Source organism: Balaenoptera borealis (assembly GCF_965194805.1).
Source record: "Balaenoptera borealis genome assembly, chromosome: 21".
NCBI lineage: Eukaryota > Metazoa > Chordata > Mammalia > Artiodactyla > Balaenopteridae > Balaenoptera > Balaenoptera borealis.
The window spans coordinates 16,088,691-16,113,685 of NC_138880.1; the positions used below are offsets into that span (position 1 = coordinate 16,088,691).

The 24,995-nt window shown below is 41.2% G+C and overlaps 2 protein-coding genes across 15 annotated transcripts in view; one reads left to right on the forward strand and one right to left on the reverse strand.

The window, feature by feature from the left end:
• LOC309619652 (uncharacterized protein) overlaps positions 1-171 on the reverse strand; it is a 120,159-nt gene extending 119,988 nt beyond the window's left edge. For both annotated transcript variants that reach the window (XM_082375077.1, XM_082375078.1), the window contains exon 1: positions 82-171. The gene's annotated coding sequence lies outside the window, so the exon portion shown is untranslated. The remainder of the gene's footprint in view (positions 1-81) is intronic.
• TRMT9B (tRNA methyltransferase 9B (putative)) overlaps positions 1-24,995 on the forward strand; it is a 68,909-nt gene that overhangs the window by 7,526 nt on the left and 36,388 nt on the right. For 8 of the 13 annotated variants that reach the window (XR_014239087.1, XR_014239088.1, XR_014239089.1 and 5 more), the window contains exon 1: positions 336-449. The exons of 3 other annotated variants lie outside the window; for them this stretch is intronic. The gene's annotated coding sequence lies outside the window, so the exon portion shown is untranslated. Of the gene's footprint in view, positions 1-176; positions 267-335; positions 450-24,995 lie in introns of those variants that run through there. 2 more of the 13 variants (XM_082375021.1, XM_082375020.1) reach the window with 2 other exon arrangements.

Genomic DNA, 24,995 nt, shown 5'->3' on the forward strand with positions numbered 1-24,995 from the left:
AAGGCAGATTTTCCTGCCCGGCCTCGGGCGGGGGGGATTCACTGCAACTATTCGGTTCCGTAGAGCTGCCCGCCCCCATACCTTGCAGCCAGCGCCGGCGACCGTGGCGTTGACGATGGTCCGCAGAGTGGAGCGGCGGGGAGCCTCTTTTCCACCCTAGTTCGGCCGGCCCTGCGCCTGCCCCTGCCCCGCGGACCGGGAGGAGGGGGCGCGACAGGTCGCCTCCCGCGCTCTCCGGCGCCCGCGTCCCGGGTCTGACCGCCTGGGTGAGTGCCTGCTCTTCCACTGTCATTACAGTCGCCGAGGGTAACATGTTTACCTTGAAAACTTAGACGTGATCCGAACAGCCAGCCGAGCCTGGCGTCAGTAAGGGACTGCGGTGATGTGCTTCAGATGTTACACCGGATAAATCAGAACCCAGAGCTGTAGGGGACATGTAGTGTCTAAAGGTGAAAATGAATTTGTGTTTTCCTGGAGTACACGTGTATCTTTCCCTTTAGAAGCTATCACTTGGGAACTGATTTTTAACTAGCAGGAGGCGATGAACTAAGATAACTTGAAGCCAGAAAGTTTGTCAGAATATTTTTTAGTTGACTTGGAAGAACTTACTGAAATAGCCCAAGCTAATGTCAAAAATACATTCTAAGAAGGAATATCAAAATGCGATGGTAGGATTTGTATAATATTTGCTATCTGTGTCCTTATGTATTATCTGGCTTCTTTGTGATAAATGTTATAAGCATGGGATGCTTTAGGTAGAAAGAAGGTAAGGTTGTGAACACCTCCGTGCAAAGCTTCTTATGGGTTGGTCTGCATGCATTGAAGTGTACACTGAACATTTCCTGTGGGCGAAGAGCTAGAATGTGACTATATCATTTTGAGGTTACGGTTATTAGCAATAATACAGGTAACAGTTGGCTTTTAACCCCTTGTTTCAGGGGCTGAAGTACTATTATTCACGTGACTCATCAGCATAGCGAATCCTTGACTAATGAATGGTTCATCTGTTTTGAAGTTTAGGAAGAGAGAACTGTAGGTTCTTCTGTCCTTGATGGCTGGCTGAAAATGCAGTATGAAGGACTCTCCAGGGATGGTGAGGGATGCTCTAGAGTAGCTCAGAGGGCAAGATCATTTGGAGAGAATGAAAGTGACTCCCTGATGGCCACTGATTGCCCATAGCTTCTTTTAAAGTGGATCCTGATAGGTTGAAAAGGATCTACCTCCTCACTAAGGAAACTGCTCCAGAGAACTGCTTTCTTAATGCATTTGGTAGGATTTGAGAGGGGAGCTGTCTACAGACGTTTCTCTTAATTCAAAAGAAATCCTTTTTCCAGAAAGATTCAATTACTGTAATGATGTTCTTTGGAAATAATTTGTCCTTTTGTGTGTTTGTCATAATATAGCAAGAGCACCAAGGTAGTTCAAAGGTTTTAGTAAAATTTTACTTACCAGAGGGATGGGAAATGGAAAATGCTATGTCTTCATGGTTAACTCTGCATTAAAATGGAGGGGCGGGGTGGGGGGCTTCCCAATACATCTTAAACCTCTGTGTATGTATCGCGATATCTTCTAAAATCAAATCCTACTGGGGATTAAGAGGGCTGTAAAGGAGGTATTAATACTCGCAGTATTTCTGATAGGTGGATATGTGAATACTTATATGCATTCCACTTGTAATGAATTAATGTAATTGTAATGAATGACTTATATCTTAAATGGGAACTGAGTCAGCTCTCACTGTGATTTAGCCCTTGGTATGATGAATTGTTGCGATCAGGCTGTCAGCACTTCTCTGTGCAATCTTATGTTTTTACTCGTAGATAAATTAGGAAGGGTTTTGAGGAGAGTGGCAGGAAAGGATGAAGAAACTGGTGATTTATTTCAGGGCAGACGGAAGGAACTAAATATGGAGGCTGATTTTGGCATACCTTGGTCGCTGGTTGCTGGTCAGGCTCAAAGTACGGTGGTGCTAAATGACCAGTTGAATGTCCCTCAGCCTGTGTGATTCTCTTCTCTTGATGTCATCAGACAGTACATAGCCTGGACCTCTAGCTAAGATGTATGCAAAAGGAGTGACACCATTCACTTTGGGTACTCACTTCCCATCCAGAGAAACTTCTAACCACTTGGAATTTGAGCTCCATTACCTGGACTGAATCCCAGCTCTGAGCCATTTCCTCATCTGTGAAATGGGAATAATGATGCTTCCTAACTAAGGTGGCTGTTAGGAGCAAATGGAGCATTTTACTTGGTGTAAAATGCACATTGTGAGCTGTCTTACAAGAGAGAGAAATACTATGACTTAAATATCATCTCCTAGGGGCTGCGGAGGGGTTGCTGTTGTAATTGATGGTAGAATTGAATATTTGGGTGAGTGGCTCATTCCACTGTCCTGGTATACTTAGTATACTCTCATAGAATATAGTATAGGGTACACTAGACTCTTAGTAATCAGTGTTTTTTGGGAGTTAGAGGCTCATACTGTGAAACTTGCATCTTCTCCCCCATGCACAGGCCTTTGGCTTACCTTGGTGAAAGAAGTTACCTGTGGTGGTTTTTGGAGATAATGATGAGATCGAAGGAGATGACCCATTGAAATTCTAAAATCAAATTTAAACCTTTAATTAATTAGTTTCTTTTAATGCCATTAGAAGTGTGGCCCTCATAAAATGATAATAGTCTGTAGTTTTCCCCTAGACAGTTATATATTTAGAAATGGAGTATTTGGACTTTGGGGCTGAAGCAGCAATATGATTCATGCAGGTTTTAATCATTCAGCATCCCCAAGGCACCATACTAAGCCTTCAGAATGCAAGAAAAGCAGACCTGACCCCTCCTGGAAGCATGTCTGCTGGTAATACACAGGTAAACCTGTCATTATAACTGTGCTAAGTGCTATGCAGGAAACATGTCAAAGGCAGAGATGGGGAATTTGACCTGTGGAGGGAGGGGGTGGTGAAGGAAGGTCTTTGGGGAAGGAAGAGCATTTAATGCCCAGTGAACAGCACCTGCAGAGACTCTGCACACGGTGCAGGTTCCCTGACTGGGGAGGATGGTAGAGAGAACAGGTGTCTTTGAACTGGCCCCCTAGGGCCATCACTGCCGAAGTCTGGAGGTTGGGATTCAGAGCCACCACCTGAGCTGCTGACATCAAGAGCACACTCTCTGAGTTGTGTTCCAGTGATCAGAGAAGCTGCTACAATGCGCCACTCCACCCAGGAAGCTAGTAACGGAACATGGTTACCAACGTCAAAAACAAGCTAGCAAACATCTTCCTTAGACACCTGGCTTCTCATCCAGCTCCTCTCACTGGCAGAACCTAAGCTGTGCCCAGAACCCTAGCTGCAAGGGACTCTGGGAAATGTGGTTTATGGCTTTCCAGCCTCAGAGACAGAGGAAGGCACACTTGAAGGAGACCAGAATGAATGCTGAGTGACACTCCATGTCTAATGCTTATCGAAAACGTATTTCATCAGAGCTAGAATATTTCATTCAAAGCAGGTACATGACATATTGTAAGAATCAAAAAAGGATCCAGTTGCTAACCAATTTGCATTTCAAACAGATGGATGTTATAGTCATTACTGGAAAATTGCTGGAAAAAGCATCAAGCAAATAAATCACTAAAAATTACCAAGCGCCCACCTCTGCCTATGGTGGTTCTATCTGAATGTGAAATAATATTCCTTTGTGTTGGTTTAATAATCAAAGTAAAATATTGGGAAAATGATTTTTAAAAGGTCCTCCCCACCAAAGTCCCAGATAGCCTATCCATTTAATGAATAGCAATACAAAGGAAGAACCAAGGTCTGATCATGGAAATAATAGCTCCTGGCAGGCTGGTTCTTTCATTAGATGAACTATCTGTGTATCTGTGTTTCTACTGAATCTTTCTTTGCTCTGGAACTTTAATGGTGCTTTTCTTAAGCATTAAAAAGATAGAAATGTCCTGTTAATTGGAGATTAAAAAAGAGTATGCTTGAATTCACTTTAATCACTTATTTCATGCTCTAGAGCTTGTCAGATTTTTTTCAAACTACTAAAGTAAATATGATCTTTACAATTTCTAAGTAACACATTATCATTTATTTTTACTCAAAAATTACATAAGCACACCTAGGAATTAGTCTTGATTACTGAATGAAATCATTTTATATTTGCCTCTGATATTTGGAGATAGAAAATGAGAGAAAAGTAGCTGAGGCAAATGGAGTTATTTAGCGAATTTGTCAGACTAATACATATATAATTTTTAAGTGATTTTCATGTTTCAGAAAATGAGAGTTCATTCAGGTATCTTCTCTGATAGGTGATGAAAGCATTTAAATGCAGAACTACAAATGTTGCCTGGGGTAAACCACACTATAATATGAATAGTATGTTCTTTTGGGTCCAGTGGTGACACCAAGAGTTTAGCCACTCTGCCCAAGCCACCAAAAATAAACGCATCAAAATAAAAACAGTACCCTTTCTCTGTAAATGCAGCTTCAAGACAAATCCACTCTCTTCCATACTGAGCCCCCAACTAAACCCCACTTAAAGTGTATTCTCAGGAAGGAACTGGTTGAATCGAACCTTAATCTGATTAACTGCAAGGAAAAGTAAGTAGTATTCATCTTTCTATGTTACAGTAACACACAAATGACCTAATTCCAGCTTCTTTCCCCTCCCACAGTTTTTCTCTTTCATTCATATTTGAGTAAACATTCAAGAGAAAAACCTGGATTTTTCCTCCCTGTGGGTTATAAGCATGATGAGTTCTTGTCTTCACCTATATGGAGCTTAAAGCTTATCCAGCTTTGTAGGCTACAACTCCTTTTATGGATTGGAAATCAAAATGATCTTTGGATTTGCCAAGTGTATTATAAAGTAGAACATCCAAATCTGAAATCACTCTCTGGTTAGATTACTGATGTGCCAGATTGAATTGGGGATGTGGATAGAGAGAGCATGGGTTTTCTGTATATTTTTTAAAGCAAAATTTGAGGACTAGTATTTGAACATCATTGCATGATTTGTTTATTCACTGACTATGAAGTGGATACTAAGCACCTTTTTGTACCAGGATTGGTACTAGGTGCTAAAGATATATGGCTCTACCTTTGGGAGACTGATGCTCTGGGGGAGATGGCACTCAAGGGGTATAGTAATATGGTACTCTTATCATGAGTATGGAGAACAGTGGCTTTCTTAAAGAGAAAGAGGTGTATTTTCTCATGGTGTGGTGAAAGGTGGAGTTAACTGAACCATAAACATATTTCTGACTTCAAAGAATATCTACTGATATTTTTAAAAGAAAACAAAAAGTCAGCCGACAGAGACAAAAAAAATGGCAGCTATCTAGGACCATGTCTTTTATCTGTTCCCTTTAACCCACAGAAATCAAAGTAAGTGAGCTTGTCAAGAGTTAGAAGGTTTTACCAAAGAATACAACAATACATTAAAGGTATCATACCATGATCAAGTGGGATTTATTTCAGGGATGCAAGGATGGTTCAATACTGGCAAATCATTCAACATGATACACCACATTAACAACATGAAAGACAAAAACCATATAATAATCTCAATAGATGCATAAAAATCATTTGACAAGATTCAAAACCCATTTATGATAAAAACTCTCAATAAAATGGGTATAGAAAGCACATGTCTCAACATAAAAAGGCATTATATGACAAACCCACAGCTAACATCATACTCAGTAGTGAAAAACTGAAAGCCATCCCCTCTAAGATCAGGAACAATACAAGGATGCCCACACTCACCACTCTTGCTCAACATAGTACTGGAGAGCAATTAGGCAAGAAAAAGAAATAAAATGTATACAAACTGGAAAGGAAGAACTGTCACTATTTGCAGATGACATGATTTTACATATAGAAAACCCCAATGACCCCACCAAAAAACTATTAGAAATAATTATTAGCAGTAAAGTTGCAGGATACAAAGTCAATATACAAAAATATGTTGTATTTCTATACACTAACAACAAACTAGCAGAAAGAGAAATTAAGAAAACAATCCCATTTACAATCACAACAAAAAGAATAATATACCTAGGAATAAATTTAACCAAGGAAGCGAAAGACCTGTACACTGAAAACTGTAAGACATTTTTGAAAGAAATCAAAGAAGACACAAAGAAATGGAAATATATTCCATGCTCATGTACCGGAAGAATTAACATTGTTAAAACATCCATATTACCTAAAGCAATCTACAGATTAAGTGCAATCCCTATCAAAATTCCAACAACATTTTTCACAGAAATAGAGCCAAAAAATCCTAAAATTTATATGGAGCCACAAAAGACCCCAAATAGCCAATCCTGAGAAAAAAGAACAAAGCTGGAGGCGTCATACTCCCTGATTTAAAATTATACTATAGGGCTTCCCTGGTGGCGCAGTGGTTAAGAATCTGCCTGCCAATGCAGGGGACACAGGTTTGAGCGCTGGTCTGGGAAGATCCCACATGCCGTGGAGCAACTAACCCCATGCGCCGCAACTACTGAGCCTGTGCTCTAGAGCTCGCAAGCCACAACTCCTGAAGCCCGTGCTCCCCAACAAGAGAAGCCACTGCAATGAAAAGCCCGTGCACGGCAACGAAGAGTAGCCCCCGCTTGCCGCAACTAGAGAAAGCCCGCACACAGCAACAAAGACCCAACGCAGCCAAAAATAAATAAATAAAATAAATAAATAAAATAAAATAAAATTGTACTATAAAACCATACTAATCAAAACAGCATGTTATTGGCAGAAAAACAGACACACAGATTAATGGAACAGAATTGAGAGCCCAAAAATAAACCCACGCATGTATGGACAATTAATTTATGGCAAAGGAGCAAAGAACATACAAGGAGAAAGGATAGTCTCTTCAATAAATGTTCTTGGAAAAACTGGACAGCCACATGAAAAAGAATGAAACTAGATTACTGTCTTATACCATACACAAAAATATCAACTCAAAATGGATTAAACTCTTGAATTTAAGACCTGAAACCAGTACACTCTTTGACATTGGTCTTAGCAATGTCTTTCTGGATGTCTCCTCAGGCAAGGGAAACAAAATCAAAAATTAAACAAATGGGACTACATTAAACTAAAAACCCTCTTCACAGCAAAAGGAAACCATTAACAAAATGAAAAGACAACCTACCAAACGGGAGAAGATATTTGCAAATCATATATCCAACAAGGGGTTGATATCTAAAATATATGAAAAACTTATACAACTCAACAACAAAAACCCAAACAACCCAATTAAAACATGGGCAGAGGAACTGAATAGACATTTTCCCAGAGAAGACATATAGATGGGCAACAGGCATGTGAAAAGATGTCCAACATCACTAATTATTAGGGACATGCAAAACAAAGCCACAGTGAGATATCACTCCACACCCATTAGAATGGCTATTATCAAAAAGGCAAGAAATAACAAGTGTTGGAAAGGATGTGGAGAAAAGGAGCCCTCATATTCTGTTGGTGGGACTGTAAATTGGTGCAACCAATCTGAAGATTCCTCAAAAAATTAAGAATAGAACTACCATATGATCCAGCAATTCCACTCCTGGATATTTATCTCAAGACACGAAAACACTAATTCAAAAAGATATATACAGCCCCATGTTCACTTCAGTATTATTTACAATAGCCAAGATATGGAAACAAAGTGCCCATTGATGGATGGATAAAGAAGATGTGGTTTATGTACACAATGGAATATCACTCAGCCCTAAAAAGATGAAATCTTGCCATTTACTACAACATGGATGGATCTTAAAGGTATTATGGTAAGTGAAATAAGTTAGAGGGAGAAAGACAAATACCATATAATTTCACTCTTATGTGGAATATAGAACAAAACAAAATAAGCGAACAAACCAAAAGAACACAAACAAAGGTATACAGAGAACACAGCAGTGGTTATGGGGTGGGAGGAGGGCAAAATGGGTAAAAGGATCAACTGTACAGTGACAGAAACTAAACTTTTGGTGGTGAGCACACTGTAGTGTATACAGAAGTCAAAATATAATATTGTACACATGAAACTTATATAATGTTATAAACCAACATTACCTCAATTTTTAGAAAAAAGCCAAAAAGAGAGGGTTTTGGTGTTTAAAGAAGTAAGGAGTTTGTAAGAAGAGAGGGCTGCTTTTGGTATTTAGTCAATGTTCAACACGTAATCAATAATTTTTTTAAAATGTTAAGGGTGGAAGTAAGGAAAGGGGGACCTCAGTCTGATCAAGGATTTCAGTCCTATGACCACAAGAAATTTAATTCAATTCCAAGAATCGGCTTGGAGGCAGATTTTACGCCAGAGCCTCTAGATGACAGCTCAGCCTGGCTGATATCCTGATTTCAGTCTCGTCAGAGTCTGAGCAGAAGACTCAGCCATGTCATGCCAAACGTCTAACCAACAGAATCGTGAGCAAATAAACGAGTGTTGTTTTAAGTTAAAAAATAAAAATAAAAAAGATCGGATATGTTTTCCGGGACATCGAGCTTGTAATTAGAGTAATTCTAGAAAATGCAGGTGCATTCTAAATGTTAAGACATTTGCCAGTGAAGATGACAGTGCAATGACTCGTGCAATTATGAAATAGATCCAGCGTGATCATGTGACTTATTGTTCAACCTGGGACACTTCTGAGAGGGAAAAGGGTGCTACAGGCAGACCTTGTTTTATTGCACTTCATTTTATGGCACTTTGCAGGTTTTTTACAGTTTGAAGGTTTGTGGCAGCCCTGCATTGAGCAAGTCTATCAGTGCCATTTCTCCAACAGCATTTGTTCACTTTATGCCTTTGTGTCACATTTTGATAATTCTCACAATATTTCAAACTTTTTCATTATTATTATATTTGCTGTGGTGATGTGTGATCAGTGATCTTTGATGTTACTATTACAAAAAGATTAAGACTTACTGAAGGCTCAGATGATGGTTGGCATTTTTTAGCAATAAAGTATTTTCTAATTAAGGTATGTACATTTTTAAAATATATAATGCTATTGCACACTTAACAGACTGCAGTATATTGCAAACATAACTTTTATTGTACTGGGAAACCAAAAAATTCATGTGATTCACTTTATTGCAATATTTGCTTTATTGCGGTGGTCTGGAACCGAACCCACAATATCTTCAAGGTCTGCCTGTATTAATGATTGCCCTGGGGAAAAGAAGCACAAGTGGGGACTGCCCCAGCAAACCAGGACTTACGGTCACCCAAGATTAAGGTGCTAGTTGTGTTGTATTACTGCCTTAATTGCAATATTGATTTTTTAAAAACTATGGTAAAATATACATAACGTAAAACTTACCATTTTAACCATTTTTAAGTGTATAGTTCAGTGGCATTAAGTACATTCATACTGTTGTGCAACCATCACCATCATTCATCTCCAGAACATTTATCATTTTTCAAAGCTGAAATTATACCAATTAAACAATAACTCCCCATTCACCTCTCCTCCCAGCTCCTGGCAACCACCATTCCCACTTCCTGTCTCTATGAATTTGACTACTCTAGGTACATTACTGGAATCACACAGTATTTGTCCTTTTGTGACTGGCTTATTTCATTTAGCAAAATGTCCTCAAAGTTCATCCATGTTGTAGCATGTATCTGAGTTTTACTTCTTTTTAAGGCTGAATAGTATTCTTCTGTATGTATATACACATTATGTTTACCCATTCATTACTAAATGGATACTTGAGTTGCTTCTGCCTTTGGCGATTGTGAATAATGCTGCTGTGAACATGGGTGTGCAAATCTCTCTACGAGCCCTTGCTTTCAATTCTTTGGGGTATATACCCACCATATTGATTTTTAAATGAAGTTAAATGGAGGGAAAAAAGAACATTATTTCCTCTCAGGATCCTTCCTGGTTATATTTCTTCGGCATAATACTCTGTCAGGCTGAAGTCCAGCTATGCCTCTGCCGAATTCATCAGAAAAAGGAATCTGAGATAATCTAAACAAGCTGCCTGCTGAGAAAAACACCCAGGGTCTCAAATTCCATCCTCACACAAGAAAGGAAGCTAGCTTTTCTGTCACAACTACCATGATGCATTGACCACAGATGTCTCTAAGTGAAAAGGCCTGGCATCTAGAATGTCAGAGTTGGAGTCACATGAATATCCTCCAGCAGCACAAAGAACTAGGGGATCAACAGCATGAGATCGAACAGAATTGGTCCATGTGACCAAAAACATAACACAGGGGACCATGAACTTCCTGGAAACAGGCAGCAGAACCAACAACCATCTGTTGGCTTGGAAGCTGAGATAAAAGGAGATGGGCTACAGTCATTGGCTGTGGACCTTCCACGTACAGAGAAAAATATTCTTCCTTTGGCTGTGGAAGTAGATATCAATGTCAAGAACACTGGTGCACCCAAAACTTAGATAATCCCTTTATGGAAATAGATGCATTAAAATATGACCCTTCATTTGAAATTTTAGGTAATTTTATTCCCATTACAGATTTATAGCCCTGGAAAGTTACACTGACATATCTGCAACAAATAAGGAATTGCTGCATTTGCTGGATGGGAACTGCTCCCTCACTTTAAATCTCAATGGCAGATACCAGCCTTCTGTGGAGTCAACAAAGGAATCTCCTTCATCTCTAACAGCAGCCTTGAAGAAACTTCATAAACTTTTGGTGATTAGTGGTAACTGAGCTTCAGAAAATACATCTGTAGAAGTTATCTGCCAGCCAGAGATGATAGCTGAGAGTCCAACAGGTGTTAAGGATGTTGAGAAAAGCAGACCCAAAGTGAGTATCTCATGGATGCTGAAAATAAACAGCATCCACAAGTCTGCTCTCATTAGACCACGCTTGTGTCGGCGAGCACTGAAAAATTAACAGGCAAATCCATACAAAAACCTGCACGTGCATGTTTATAACACAAACATCCCAAATTTGCAAATAACCAAGATGTCCTTCAGTAGGTGAATGGATAAACGGTCTGTCCATACAATGGAATATTTTTCCGTGATGAAAATATCTATGGAGCCACAAGAAGACATGGAGGAACCTTAAGTGCATAATTGCTAAGTCAATAAACCAGTCTGAAAAGGCTAAATACTGTATAATTCCAATTATATGACATCTGGATAGGCAAAACTACAGAGACAGTAAAAAGATCAGTGGTTGCCAGGGGTTTTGGGGGTGGGGGAGAGGAGATCAATAAGTGGACACAGGAGATTTTTATGGCAGTGAAACTATTCTGCATGGTATGTGGGTAATTGTGGATACGTGACATTTTGCATTTGGCAAAACCCATAAAACTGTATAGTACAAATTATGAACTCTACTATATACTATGAACATTTATTAATAATAATGTACCAATATCAGTTCATCAGTTGTAACCAATGTTCCACATCAATGCAAGATGTCAATTTTAAAATTACCTACATATTTTAAAAAAATTAATAGGCACTTCATGTACTAGAGTAGAAAATGTTAACTTCAGGGGTCCAGGTGATGGCATGTCAGGTGGTAGGGAACATGGCTCCAACTCAGGGAAATTAATAAACAAGAGCAGTTCTGTCATTCTAATCCCAGCTGAAACATTTCACAAGCTGCACTTACCTTAGGCAGAGAAACTTCACCCAAGCTCTTAGGAGGTGAGGAAGATGTACTCAATCAGACTTCCGAGCAAACTACTTCTTGCCATCCAGTTGCATGTGGGTTAAAGACTTGGATCAGAGCCCAGAGAATCCACTGACAGGCCTGAAACCAGAGAAAATGTCGGTCTTGAAGCTGTAAGGCTTAAGCCTCGGATGAAGTGAAGCCAGTTTGCAACCAAACCAACCTGGGACCAGGATGTAGAGAGGAGGCTGCAGCCAGAGCCCAGAGCTGGAGGGGCTCTGCCCTGGTTTAAACTGTGCTCCAGCCTAACAAGGAAAACCCAGCTGGTTTCGGGTCTCTGCCTCTGCCTTTAAGTCCTGATGTCCTTTTCCTCCCCAAGGTTACTAATTAAAGAATAAAATTTTAAGTGGTTTCTTGAAGAATAAAGAAAGAAAGAAAGAAAGAAAAAGCCTTCATTATCAAGGCTCTCCAACCTTCTACCATTAATTTTTCCTACTGCAGACACTGCCTGGATTCTCCAGCCTGGCTTTTCTCTGCAGGAAGCTCTTGAGGCTTTGCATCAAGTTGGCAGAAATGCAGACCTACCTTTTCTTGTTTTGCTAGCAAAGAATGTTGTAGTTCCTATGTGACCATGAAAAATTGGGCCAGACCATCCACCATTCCCTTAAAAAAAGCTATACAGACACAGGTGCACACCTATATTTATGCAGTAGATGTAGAAACCTGCAAGGGGGATGTTGAGCCAGACATTTTTAAAGTAATTTATGATCTTTTAACTGATAATTTGTCTATTCTACTTGTTAAAATTTAGGCCTCTTGAGATGCATTGGCAATATGTGCATACAGAAGCTTTTTATTTTCATTAGGATGATATATTTTGGTATACATTGACGGTTTTATGTATAACATACCACTTTAGGATGATAGTGAATGTTTGAAAAGCAGAAGCTACTAGAAATCCCACCACTTGTGCTGTTAAAAGCAGATGACTGTGCTGTAGGCAAGACATGCCCTGTTGACTCAACCGTCAAGTGGCAAACTTTTAACCACCTGGTTTGGTGTTTTGAGTGATTCCCGGTGCTCTGTGTATTATGATTCGTCCTTTAAAACAGGAAATTGAAGAATAATTGAATATTTTTAAAAATGGAGGAAAACTATACGATATATTTTGACATGGAAATTTTTTTTTTTTTTAGATGGAAGTCAGCATTTTTTTTTTAAGATTTAATTCTTTTTTAAAATTATTTATTTATTTATTTATTTATTTATTTATTTATGGCTGTGTTGGGTCTTCGTTTCTGTGCGAGGGCTTTCTCTAGTTATGGCAAGCGGGGGCCACTCTTCATTGCGGTGCGCGGGCCTCTCACTATCGCAGCCTCTCTTGTTGTGGAGCACAGGCTCCAGATGCGCAGGCTCAGTAGTTGTGGCTCACGGGCCCAGTTGCTCCGTGGCATGTGGGATCTTCCCAGACCAGGGCTCGAACCCGTGTGCCCTGCCTTGGCAGGCAGATTCTCAACCACTGCGCCACCAAGGAAGCCCCATGGAAATTTTATTACAGGTATTAGTAACCATTAAAACATTTATTCAAGTTTTTGAATACTTTGTGTACCAACTAATTTAGTTCAAGTTGTGACTACTTTAGTTAGATCATGGATCTGTTTATCTGAACTAGACTGCAGTGTGGCATGGTGGACCTCTGGGCTTGTAGAATCAGTACAGGTGGATTCTAGTCCTTCGGAAACTAACTATACAGTTTTATTTACTCGTTGGCTCTCAAGTATTTATAAGTGACACCAATGGCTTGATTTTCACTTACTGTGACATAGAGCTTGAACCTCAGTCCACACACAGCTGGTATTTTCCTCGGCCTGGCCACGCCAGCATCACATTCTTCCCTCTCCGCCCTTATATCCTGCAACCATTTCCCTTCAAGCCTTCCTCAGCATCCTGAATCCTTCGCTTGAGCAGCACGTTAGCTGTTTGAGGCTTCTTGATTGCTGGATGACCAGTGGCTTCAGAAAGACTACATTCTGGTCCACGTGCTAATGGTCATTCTGGTCCACGTGCTAATGGTCAGTCCCAGAGGTGCCAGCAAAATGACCGTCCTGTGGAATTCAAGTGCAGTTTTTCTCCAGGGTGGCGTGGGCAGGAGAACCCGAGAGACCTTTGTGACAGAGTGTGTCACGTGGCAGCCAGGCTGCAGTGGGCTGAGAGGACAATGAAGGACGAGGAAGCCGGCGGGGCTCGTGGACCCCTCTCCAAAAGGAAAGAGGAGTGTGAAGCTTGAGGGCAGAAGTAGGGTCTGGGAATGGCTTGCTTTGTGTGTGGTTTTCTGTTTCTGTTTAAGCTCTGTGTCTCTGCTGGCTGAGGAGAGGAGGCCATGGGGAGAGAGCCTAACGCTGGGACGGAAAGAAGAGGCTATTGTCCCAGGAAAGATGGGGTCAACGGGGGAGAGGGGCTAGTCTTGACAGGAGTCTGATGATTCAGAAACAAAAGGGATGTACAAGACTGTGGGGTAGAAAGAGGGAAACTGAAGAGGTTTACATTTTCTTAATGAAGTAGGAGCAGATCCAGCCTGATAAGGCACCGTTTTGTCAATATCTCAGGCTTTCTGGGGAAATTGAGTTAGGTTCCCAATAAAAGTGAAAGCTTTGTTTTTATATCGATTTGCCCATATTTGAATTTAGTTTTCTCATGCATGAGCTGTGCAACTTCTCATGTTTGAGGAGGCCATCAAACAAAGATCTGGTGATCGAAGTAGACTATTGACTGGCCTTTCTAAGGAGAAAGCTACTTCTAAAAACTCAAGTCAGTATTGTCCTATTTTTGTTGTTATTTAAAAACTATTTATCAAAAACATTGTATTTCATCCTTATTTTTTAATATTTCACATTTCCACATCATTGGAATTGGGGTACATCTTACAGTTGATGACACAGCATCACCTTTCTTGGTAAAATAAGTGTGCTTATCACAAAATAGATGGTGTCTTCGTCAGCATGGGTGCCATGACCAAGTACTGTAGACTGGGTGGCTTAAACAACAGAAATTTGTTTTCTCACAAGTTCTGGAGGCTAGAAGTTCCAGCACAAGGTTTTAGCCTGTCTGGTTTCTGGTGAGAGCCCTCTTCTTCCTGGCTTACAGACGGCCACCTTCTGTGTCCTCACATGACCTTTCCTCTGTGTGCACATGGAGAGAGAGAGCCCTCTGGTGTCTCTTATAAGGACATTAATCCTGTCAGATCAGGACCCTACCCTTATGACTTCATTTAATCTTAATTACCTCCTTATAGGCCCATTTCCAAATACAGCCACACTGAGGGTTAGAGCTTCAACATATGAATTCTGGGGGAGATGCAAACACTCAGTCCATGAAGATGGCTTCCTGGATTCCATTAAGTGTTGTATAATCATCACCAAGAAATATTTCCATCTTGCCATAGGTGCTTTATGTTAAATCTTTTGTCTTATTTAATTTTTTTTGGATTTTATACAGCAGGTTCTTATTAGTTATCTATTTTATACATATTAGTGTATATATGTCAATCCCAATTGTCTTATTTAATTTTTAATTTAGAATCAAACTGTATTTAACTTGTTTTTTAAAGTAGATTATGACGAAACTCTGTGAAGGTTAAAAAATGGTACTTATAGTTTTAAATTAGACATAATAGAGGTGTATCCTTATAGGCTTATTGCTGAAGAAACAAACACTGTCATAAAATGGAGTATGAAAACTGAAAAAATTAAACTTTCCAAACAGTCTGGTTTATTCTGGGCACAGACTTAATAACTCCTGCTGCTAGGAGAAGTACAATTTATTGCCACAGGAAAGCTTAAAATGTCAAACATATTCTTATAAAATACAATGCAAGCTGCCTGCAAATTAGACAACTTTTTTTCTTCAACTGGCATAATTCCTCCTTCTATGCAGCTTTCATAACTGTGGCACTTACTTTGAATTGAAAGCCTCAGGTGTGTGAGGTAAACGTTCAAACCCCGCTACTGCACTGGTTGGTTTTCAGAGGTGTGGACTGCTACAGACAATGGAGAGAATTAGGAGATGTGAGCTATCAGGAAGGAGCTCAGTAGAAATGAAACAGAATCGGCACTGATGCGAGCACACAGCGGGGGAGCTGAGGTCAAGGAGCTCTGCCTGAAAAACCAAAGGCTGACAATCAGAGGGACAGCACCCAAGGATTTAGCGGGAGGCCACAGGTCCAGCAAGCCTTTTCCAGCCTCCAGATCATGACCCAGAACCAACACAGCCTGAGAGCCATCAGTACAGATGTCACCAAACTGGTTCATCCAAAGCTGACCCCTCTAATGACCCGAATGTCTTTTTCTCCATTTTTTAGGTAGGCTTCCAACAGATTTAGTTGTCTGATCTCTTTTAAGCCCCAAGCCAACGAAGAGCAGCAAATTACAAGGGAGAAGAGAGAGAGAGTGAAAAGTGACTGCCCACAGCAGGGTAGGGCAGAGAAACAGTCAAGATGCATTCAAAACCTAGTGCCACTTCGCGTAAATGCAGACACTCTGTTAGGCTCTGGGGAGCATCGCTGCTCTATGATACTTTGTCATAATTAACTCCTATGTAATCAATTTTAAAAATGTGCTATATAGGCTCTTTAGAAAGACATAAGGGAATTCCCTGGCGGTGCAGTGGTTAGGACCGTGTGCTTTCACTGCTGAGGGCGCAGGTTCAATCCCTGGTTGGGAAACTAAAATCCTGCAAGTCGTGAGGCGTGGCCGAAAAAAAAAAAAAAGCCACATATACATAAAAAGTTTGTGGTATATGTTAGAAAGATTTCCCTAAAAGTGATTAAAATAAACAATACCTTGGTAAGGAAAAGGGTCAACCTCAGCTATTTCTAATGTTCAATTATGTGACCTAGGTTTTTATTAAAATCGGTCTAAATTTTGAGTTCAGTACCTGTCTATTTAGCACAGGGCTTCCCAGACGAGTACGGGAGCTGGATGGCACATGCTAATACCACCCACCCTCCGAGAGAAGGAGCAAGATGCAGCGGGAGATCAGAAAGCACTCTGGCTTCTAGAACAAGCCATCAGTTGGAAATGAGTGGAGCCTGTCTGCCTGGGAGTTGGCCCCTGGGGAGGTGCATGGCAGGGGGGGCGGAGGGGAGGGGGAGTAATGGCCTCATTCCTCCAGATCAGAGGAGCAAAAAATAGAGGTTACAACATCATCTCGTTTACATTTTTTAATTGTCCCTTTCAAGTTTTACATTACGAGATTATAATCCAAAGGCATTTCAGGATTAGGTAGCCTCATCATCAGTACAAGCACCAATGGTTAATACTCCTGAGGTATGGGAAGTATAAGTAACAAAACCCAGGTAGTATGAAAATAAATTTGTTCACAGTACACAAAAAATTGGATTGAGAAGCAGAAATCTTCTGTAGATTTTGTGTGCAAACACTACTTAACTGTAGGGCACAAGGTAAATCAATTCCTGTATTTGTTTTCTCTCTGAAATGATCATCTAAAGATACGTACAGGGCCCCGAAATCTTCCACCAGTTAAACACTAGTGTGTTGGGCAAAAGCACAAGTAAAACACCATCCAAGGCTTTAGGAACAAACGTGTTCCATGAGGGGATGAGACAGGGCAGGAATTCAGGGCTTCAAAGCCATGTTCTTTACTCCTGCTCTACCCTATTGCTTCCACACAAAGACGGAACCTCAGCAGAACACAGGGAAGTCAGAGGGACAAGGACAATATTTGCTCACCTCAGAGGTTTTTCTTGTAGTACAGCTGACATTAAAATGACTTTCTCTGTTGGCATTTGACCAACTCAAGCCCACGTCATTTCGATTATTTCTTAAGTTTTTGCCCCTAACACACTATACCTAAGTGTATGTATCCTTTCTAATTAAAGCAGCTATTTAAAATTGGTAATTTCTCGGGAAAGCAAATTCTGAATTTTAAATTTTTCTTGTTAAGAATGGAAGCTGTCATTCCCACAGTAGAATAACAATCACTAATCAGCTTAGAAAGCCAGACCAGTACTAAATACATTTTTAGAACATTGTCTTTATACTGTATAGTGATTGTCCATATGAAAGCAATAACTGGGACTAAGCTATTAACAAATTATGAATTTCTTTTGAAGCACTGTTACAAGTTTAGTTTACCATTGTCACTGCACAGGCTGAAGGACTTTGTGATACGGTTTCTAAAAGGGGACAACACCATAGATGAATTTCTATTTTAAACGAGATGCTACCCAGATCACAAAAGACGTACATGCTAAGGGACTATAAAGGTCTGCAGAATTACGTGCCCTTCCTGGGACATGGCCTGTTTGATAAGGATGAGGTCAGAAGGGGAACAAAGCGGGCAGAGCTTCCTGATTTCTGTTCCTTTAATCTAGAAAGCCATGGGTTTGCTCTTTGGAGTTGCTGGAAGAGAAGAATTTTCCTTTCATAAACAAACATTGATCCTTTAGCAATTTCTGATTTATTTGTCATAAGGAGCTACCATAGCTCTTTTAATTAATTACCAGAATCTCTTCATGTTCTCTCATCTGAGGTCTGAATGCTTACAGGATGCAGTCAGGGTAGGAGGAATCCTAGTGATGCGGCGAGGTTCGAGCTGGAGTCCACGTGACTGGGTGTTCAGCGGCCCCCCCGGGAGGGACCGGTCCTCGGGATGAGGCGCACAGGCAGCCCAGGGGGTTTGACTCCGAGTCGCTCGCAGGAGGCACCAGCAGGGCACCTCCACCTCTCCCAGTAGGTTTTATGCAATTTAACAATGTCGGTTAATTACGAGAAGAGCTCAGGCGTGATGAACAGAAAAGATGCCCTGTATTAACTACCCTGGCCTGGCCTGAGCAGCGTCACAGAGAGAAGCAACCGATCCGCAGTCCTTCAGAAGTCGTCACAGAGGCATCTCCTCCTCACACACTTAGGAAAACCAGAGTCCCTCCCTCTCGTGGTTACAGTCCGGCTTCCATCCTGGGCTCTGAGACAGAGCTGCCTACTTCTGTGCTCACGCAGGCTTGTAAGTCTACTTTCCTGTTTTGTGTCATTTATATATAACACACACACACACACACACACACACACACACACACACACACACACACACACACACACAGAAAGAGAGAGAGAGAATTCCTTGAGATCCTAGGCTCCCTCACTGATAGTAAGCATCCGTTTTTAGCCCCTTCCTGGGGCCCCCTCCAATACTACTTAGTCTTCTTCCAGGTAAGAAAACCATATTTTCTTACTTATATATATTTTGTACACACACATTGTATTTTACTTCTGTGAACAAAATTGTATGAAAACAACAAATTTACTCTGTTCACTTTTGTAGACGTGCTATCGTTAAACAGACCAGTCTGTTCTTTCACTGTCCTTGAACTTTTGACTCTGTGATGTCTTTTACGTAAGCCTGTTTTTCCTCTGTTCGCACTATTTCTAAAGTAGCATTGGACCAACTTCTATACTGTATTGTATTCTCCATCACACAGAACAGTACAGAGAGAATGGTTATAGCAGTTGTACTCTACTTTGTATTGTACCATTATTCCAGTTCCTTCTTTTTTTTTGTTTCGTTTTGTTTTTATTTTTTTTATTGGAGTATAATTGCTTTACGATGTTGTGTTAGTTTCTGCTGTACAATGACGTGAATCAGCTATATGTATACATATATCCCCTCCCTTTTGGACCTCCCTCCCCCCTCCCCATTCCACCCATCTAGGCCATCACAGAGCACTGAGCTGAGCTACCTGTGCTATACAGCAGGTTCCCACTAGTTATCTATTTTACACATGGTAGTGTATTTATGTCAAACCTAATCTCCCAGTTCATCCCACCTTCCCTTCCCACCTTGTGTCCACACACGTCCGTTCTCTACATCTGAGTTTCTAGTCCTGCCCTGCAAACGGGTTCATCTGTACCATTTTTCTAGATTCCACATATATGTGTTAATATACAATATTTGTTTTTCTCTTTCTGACTTACTTCACTCTGTATGACAGTCTCTAGGTCCATCCACGTCTCTACAAATGACCCAATTTCACTCCTTTTTATGGCTGAGTAACATTCTATTGTATATATGTACCACATCTTCTTTATCCATTCATCTGTCGATGGACATTTAGGTTGTTTCTATGCCCTGGCTATTGTAAATAGTGCTGCAATGAACATTGGGGTACATGTGACTTTTTGAATTATGGTTTTCTCAGGCTGTATGCCCAGTAGTGGGATTGCTGGGTCATATGGTAGCTCTATTTTTAGTTTTTTAAGGAACCTCCATACTGTTCTCCACAGTGGCTGTATCAGTTTACATTCCCACCAACAGTGCAAGAGGGTTCCCTTTTCTCCACACCCTCTCCAGCATTTGTTGTTTGTAGATTTTCTGATGATGCCCATTCTAACTGGTGTGAGGTGATACCTCATTGTAGTTTTGATTTGCATTTTTCTAATAATTTAGTGATGTTGAGCATCTTTTCATGTGCCTCTTGGCCATCTGTATGTCTTCTTTGGTGAAATGTCTATTTAGGTCTTCTGCCCATTTTTTGATTGGGTTGTTTGTTTTTTTTTTTGATATTGAGCTGCATGAGCTGTTTGTACATTTTGGATATTAATTCTTCATCTGTTGCTTCATTTGTAAATATTTTCCCCCATTCTGAGGGTTGTCTTTTTGTTTTTTTATGGTTTTCTTTGCTGTGCAAAAGCTTTTAAGTTTAATTAGGTCCCATTTGTTTATTTTTGTTTTTATTTTCATTACTCTAGGAGGTGGGTCATAAAAGATCTTGCTGTCATTTATGTTAAAGAATGTTTTTCCTATGTTTTCCTCTAAGAGTTTCATAGTGTCCAGTCTTACATTTAGGTCTTTAATCCATTTTGAGTTTATTTTTGTGTATGGTGTTAGAGAGTGTTCTAATTTCATTCTTTTACGTGTAGCTGTCCAGTTTTCCCAGCACCACTTACTGAAGAGGCTGTCTTTTCTCCGTTGTATATTCTTGCCTCCTTTGTCATAGATTAGGTGATCATAGGTGCGTGGGTTTACCTCTGGGCTTTCTATCCTGTACCATTGATCTATATTTCTGTTTTTTGTGCCAGTACCATACTGTCTTGATTACTGTAGCTTTGTAGTATAGTTTGGAGTTGGGGAGCCTGATTCCTCCAGTCCAGTTCCTTCTGTGGACTATTATTCCAGTTCCCTCCATGGACCATTATTCCAGTTCATTCTGTGGACCATTATTCCAGTTCCTTCCATGGACTATTATTCCAGTTCTTTTTGTGGACCATTATTCCAGTTCTTTCTGTGGACTATTATTCCAGTTCATTCTCATTGCTCCGTGGGTGCAGGGCTCTTTGCTGTGAGCCTGTGCCGCATTAGTCAGATCTCAGCTGATGTCTTCTGGGCTGTCTGACATGTTTAGATGTCAGGGAAAGAGAAGAGTTCACTGCCCTGACCTGGTCTTTTTTGAGCTTTGCAATGTATTCCAATGTGTTAGATGTTTCATGCAGCTGTCAATATTAACACTGCTCCACAGATTAGGGTCTTAAAAATATCCAGCCAAGTTTAAAAAGTATTAGCTACAGAAAATTATAATTTCATTTGGACCTGGAAATAGGAATTGGCACCAAAGCTTTTTATTTGACTGTCAGTCACTTCACACTTTCCCAGGCTCAGTCTGGGCGGAGTGATAGGTTTGGGGACTGTGATGAAAAGACATTCGAGTCTGGGATAGACTGTCGATGATTGAAAGTTATCTTGTGCTCTTGGGATGTTAAAGCACATTTCTATTTGAAGAATCAGAGTCTTAAAAGAGGAAGGGCACTTTAGAAATGATCTCTACTTCTTTATATCTAAGTTGAAGTCACATATACTAAGAAAAGCTAAGAGACTTGCCCAAGGTCACATGGCCAGTGACGACCTGGGCCTACGTCATCTCCCGATACAGTATTTTTTCATCACATCAAAATGCCCCAAGTTCTCCTTTTGAAGTTTTATTTGTGAAGTTTAACGTATTGGTGTTTTGATTTTTAAACTGTGTATTTTATTGACTGAATGAATGTAAAGGAAGAACACACTCGTGTTTGTCTTCCCTACTCTCACACTGCTTCACTTCTGGTCCCCAGATGTGGAGGTTTCCCATACGTCTGACAGTTCTGCCACACCAGCCGCGTGTCCTACAATTTAACTCAATCCTGACATCATCCACCTGGAGATAGACTTGGACACCACAAGTTAAGGGCTCAGTCCCACAAGATTGCTACCCTCCTGCCACACACACACACACACACACACACACACACACTTCAGATGCCAATGGCAAGTCCAGGTTGTCACCTGTGCTCTGACTGACTGGTTAATAAATCGGGGGTTCCCATGACCCCCTACTCGGATTAGATTAATTTGTTAGAGAAGCTCACAGAACTCAGGAAAATATTTTACTTACTAGGTTACTGGCTTGTTTTTAAAAGGTATAACTCAGGAACAGCCAGATGGAAGAGATGCGTAGGGCAAGGTCTGGACCTTTCAGGGCCCCAAGCTTCTGCCCCCTTGGAGTCTGAGGTGTGACACCCTCCTGACATGTGGATATGTTCTTGTCCACCAACATGGAAGCTCTCCAAATCCTATCCTTTTGGGTTTTTAATGAAGGAATGATTGATTAAATCCTTGGCCCTTGGTGTTTGAACTCTCTGGAGATCTGGGGGAAAGGCCTGTATGTCCAACCCTCCAGTCACGTGGTTGGTTCCCCTGGCAACCAGCCCCTTCCTTAGGGGCTTTCCAAAGGTCACCTCAGTAACAGAAATTCAGGTGTGGTTGAAAGGGGCTGGTTATTTATTAATAACAGAAGACACTCATTTCGCTTTTATGCTCTTGGAGCTGTTTCGGGAACTGAGACAAAACTAAATATTATAACAAAAGATGCCCCTACAGCTCTCATATAGGAAATGATAAGGGTTTTAGGAGCTCTGTGCCAGAAACAGTGGAGGAAGACCAAATATATATTTCTTATTATAAATTGCAATATCACACTGACTGACTACTTATGGATAACATGCTCTAATGAACAAGAAAAATATGGAGAAACCCCCACTGACTAAAATTATTAAACAAGAAAATGGGGGGAAAAGCACAAAATGGATATTGCTAAGAATTTCAGAAAGTGAGCTTTGCAAACTACATTATTTTCGCCTTGGATATATTTGCACGTGGTTATAACTTTTATATATTGTAAGCACATTTTCATGACTAGAATTATTTTGGTTTTTTACGTTCAAATTAAATATGTCCTCTTCATTTATCCAGTTAAGATGATACGGGTGCCTGCTGTATGCCAGGCTGTGTTCACAGTGCTGGGTGTATAGGTCAGTGAACCAAAAACACCTGATTCCATGGTGTTTACAAACCAGTTAAAGTAGACAGGCAATAAACAACTATAGCAGGTTGTTGAAATGAAACACTTTCTTGTTTTCATTTCTTGCACGGAAGTGCAGGAATATAGTAGTATTAGTCAACATCCCATGAGGAAAACGGAAACCCCACTAGTTATGTTAACAGAGGGAATTTATAAGGAGTTGGTTAAATAGGTATTAGAGGACTGAAAGTCATAGAGGGAACAAGTAAGGTAGGAATTGTCATCCTGTGTTGGGGGACCCAAGAGAAGAGAATGGGCTTTTCAGAACCTAGAAGCTTAGAGGAGGGGCCCCTGGAGCTGGGAACCAGACCTCAGAAACTCAGAGAGGACCAATGGAGTTAGGACCCAGAATCTGGGAAGGGGGTGCTGGCTAGCTAGTGCTGTTACCTTGAGAGCTCAGACAGGGGGCCCTGAGGGGCTGGGAACAGATCTCTTGGCAGGAGTGCTGCCTGGCTTGGAGGTATCTCTCAGGGGTGGGCAAATGGCTGGTGCTGGGAGAGTGGAAAAGAACTGGGAACTGATTGCTCCCGGAAGCAAATGGTGCTGTGGGGTGCAGGACTGTTGCCAGGTTATACTGGCAGGAACAGGAAGCAACCAGAAAGGGGCTGGTCCCTCCTCCTTCCTCTCGCCTACCGGACTCGCTTTGATGTGGTGTGCCCTGTGTGCAGAGCCACTTGGCAAGGAAGAAATATTGTCTGCAGAGCCCCCATGCCCACAACACAAGTTGTGGAGAAAGGGGGTGCAGGGGCCACACTTCACAATAGGCAGGGTCCCAAAGACGTTAGGGGGCAGTTACTGTCATGGGCTGAAACTACTTGCTACGATACCCAAGCAGGACTTGCAGGAGAAGGGGCAGAAATCTGTTAAAATTTACCATTTTAACCATTTTTAAGTGCACAGAGCAGTGGCATTAAGTACATTCACATTGTTGGGCAACCAACTTCAAGAATTATTTTCCTCTTCCTAAGCTGAAACTTCCTAAACAGTAACTCCCCCCCTCCTCCCTCAAATTCCCCAGCACCCCCCAACCTTGACCACCACTCCACTCTCTGTTTCTATGAATTTGACTACTCTAGAAAGCTCACATAAGTGGACCATCCAGTATTTGTCCTTTTGTGTCTGGCTTACATCACGTGACATAATGTCTTCAAGGTTCATCCATGGTGTAGTGCGCGTCAGACTTTCATTCCTTTTAAGGCTGGATAATATGATATCCGGTTTTGTGACCCTTAGGCCAACATCCATGTTGAAGGACTTGAACACTGGGGAGATGACTGATTTAGAGAGATTGTTTCTGGCGTGCTGTGGATAATCCCTTTCCTTGCTAACGCACACACACATACACACACGGCATCTTGGGGGAAGAGAGGGAAATGTTTGTTCCATCCTCAAGTCAAGTGGCAGGGCCCCTAGGAAACGTGACAAGGGATGGTGAAACACGCTGGGGTAGCAGCTGGGAGCAATATTCACCCTAGGCCTGAAGGGGAAAGGGAAAAAGACTAGTTACTTGGCAAGAACTTTAATCTCTGGAAAGAGCAGCCCAGCAGAAGCTGTGGCCGTCAGGAGAGAAACAAAGCCACTGTTAAACCCAGGCCCTTGTGGGAGGAAGTTGGCATAATAAATAAGTTCACCTCTGTCTCCTCCCAAATCCTGCTTCTGCCCTTCATTGGCCAAAACCAGATGGAAGCCTGAGGGCAAAGCAGAGCCTCCTGGAGATGGTGCTAGGAGATGGTGTTGCTAACAGAAGCGTGGTAGGCAAAGAAAGAAAATGCAAATCCAGATTGAATGTTTACCCCATCTAATTCTCCTCTAATTGCTGCCCCTCCATGATGAAAAGTGGCCCCAGACAATCAACCTGCTGTCAGCCAAATAGCTGGTTCCCTTGGAGCTTTGTATCCCATCGTGGGCTCAGGGTTTACTACCTCTGCTGCTGGTCGACTGAGCACTCGGTCACAGGGGTAGCAAGATCAGCCTGGAA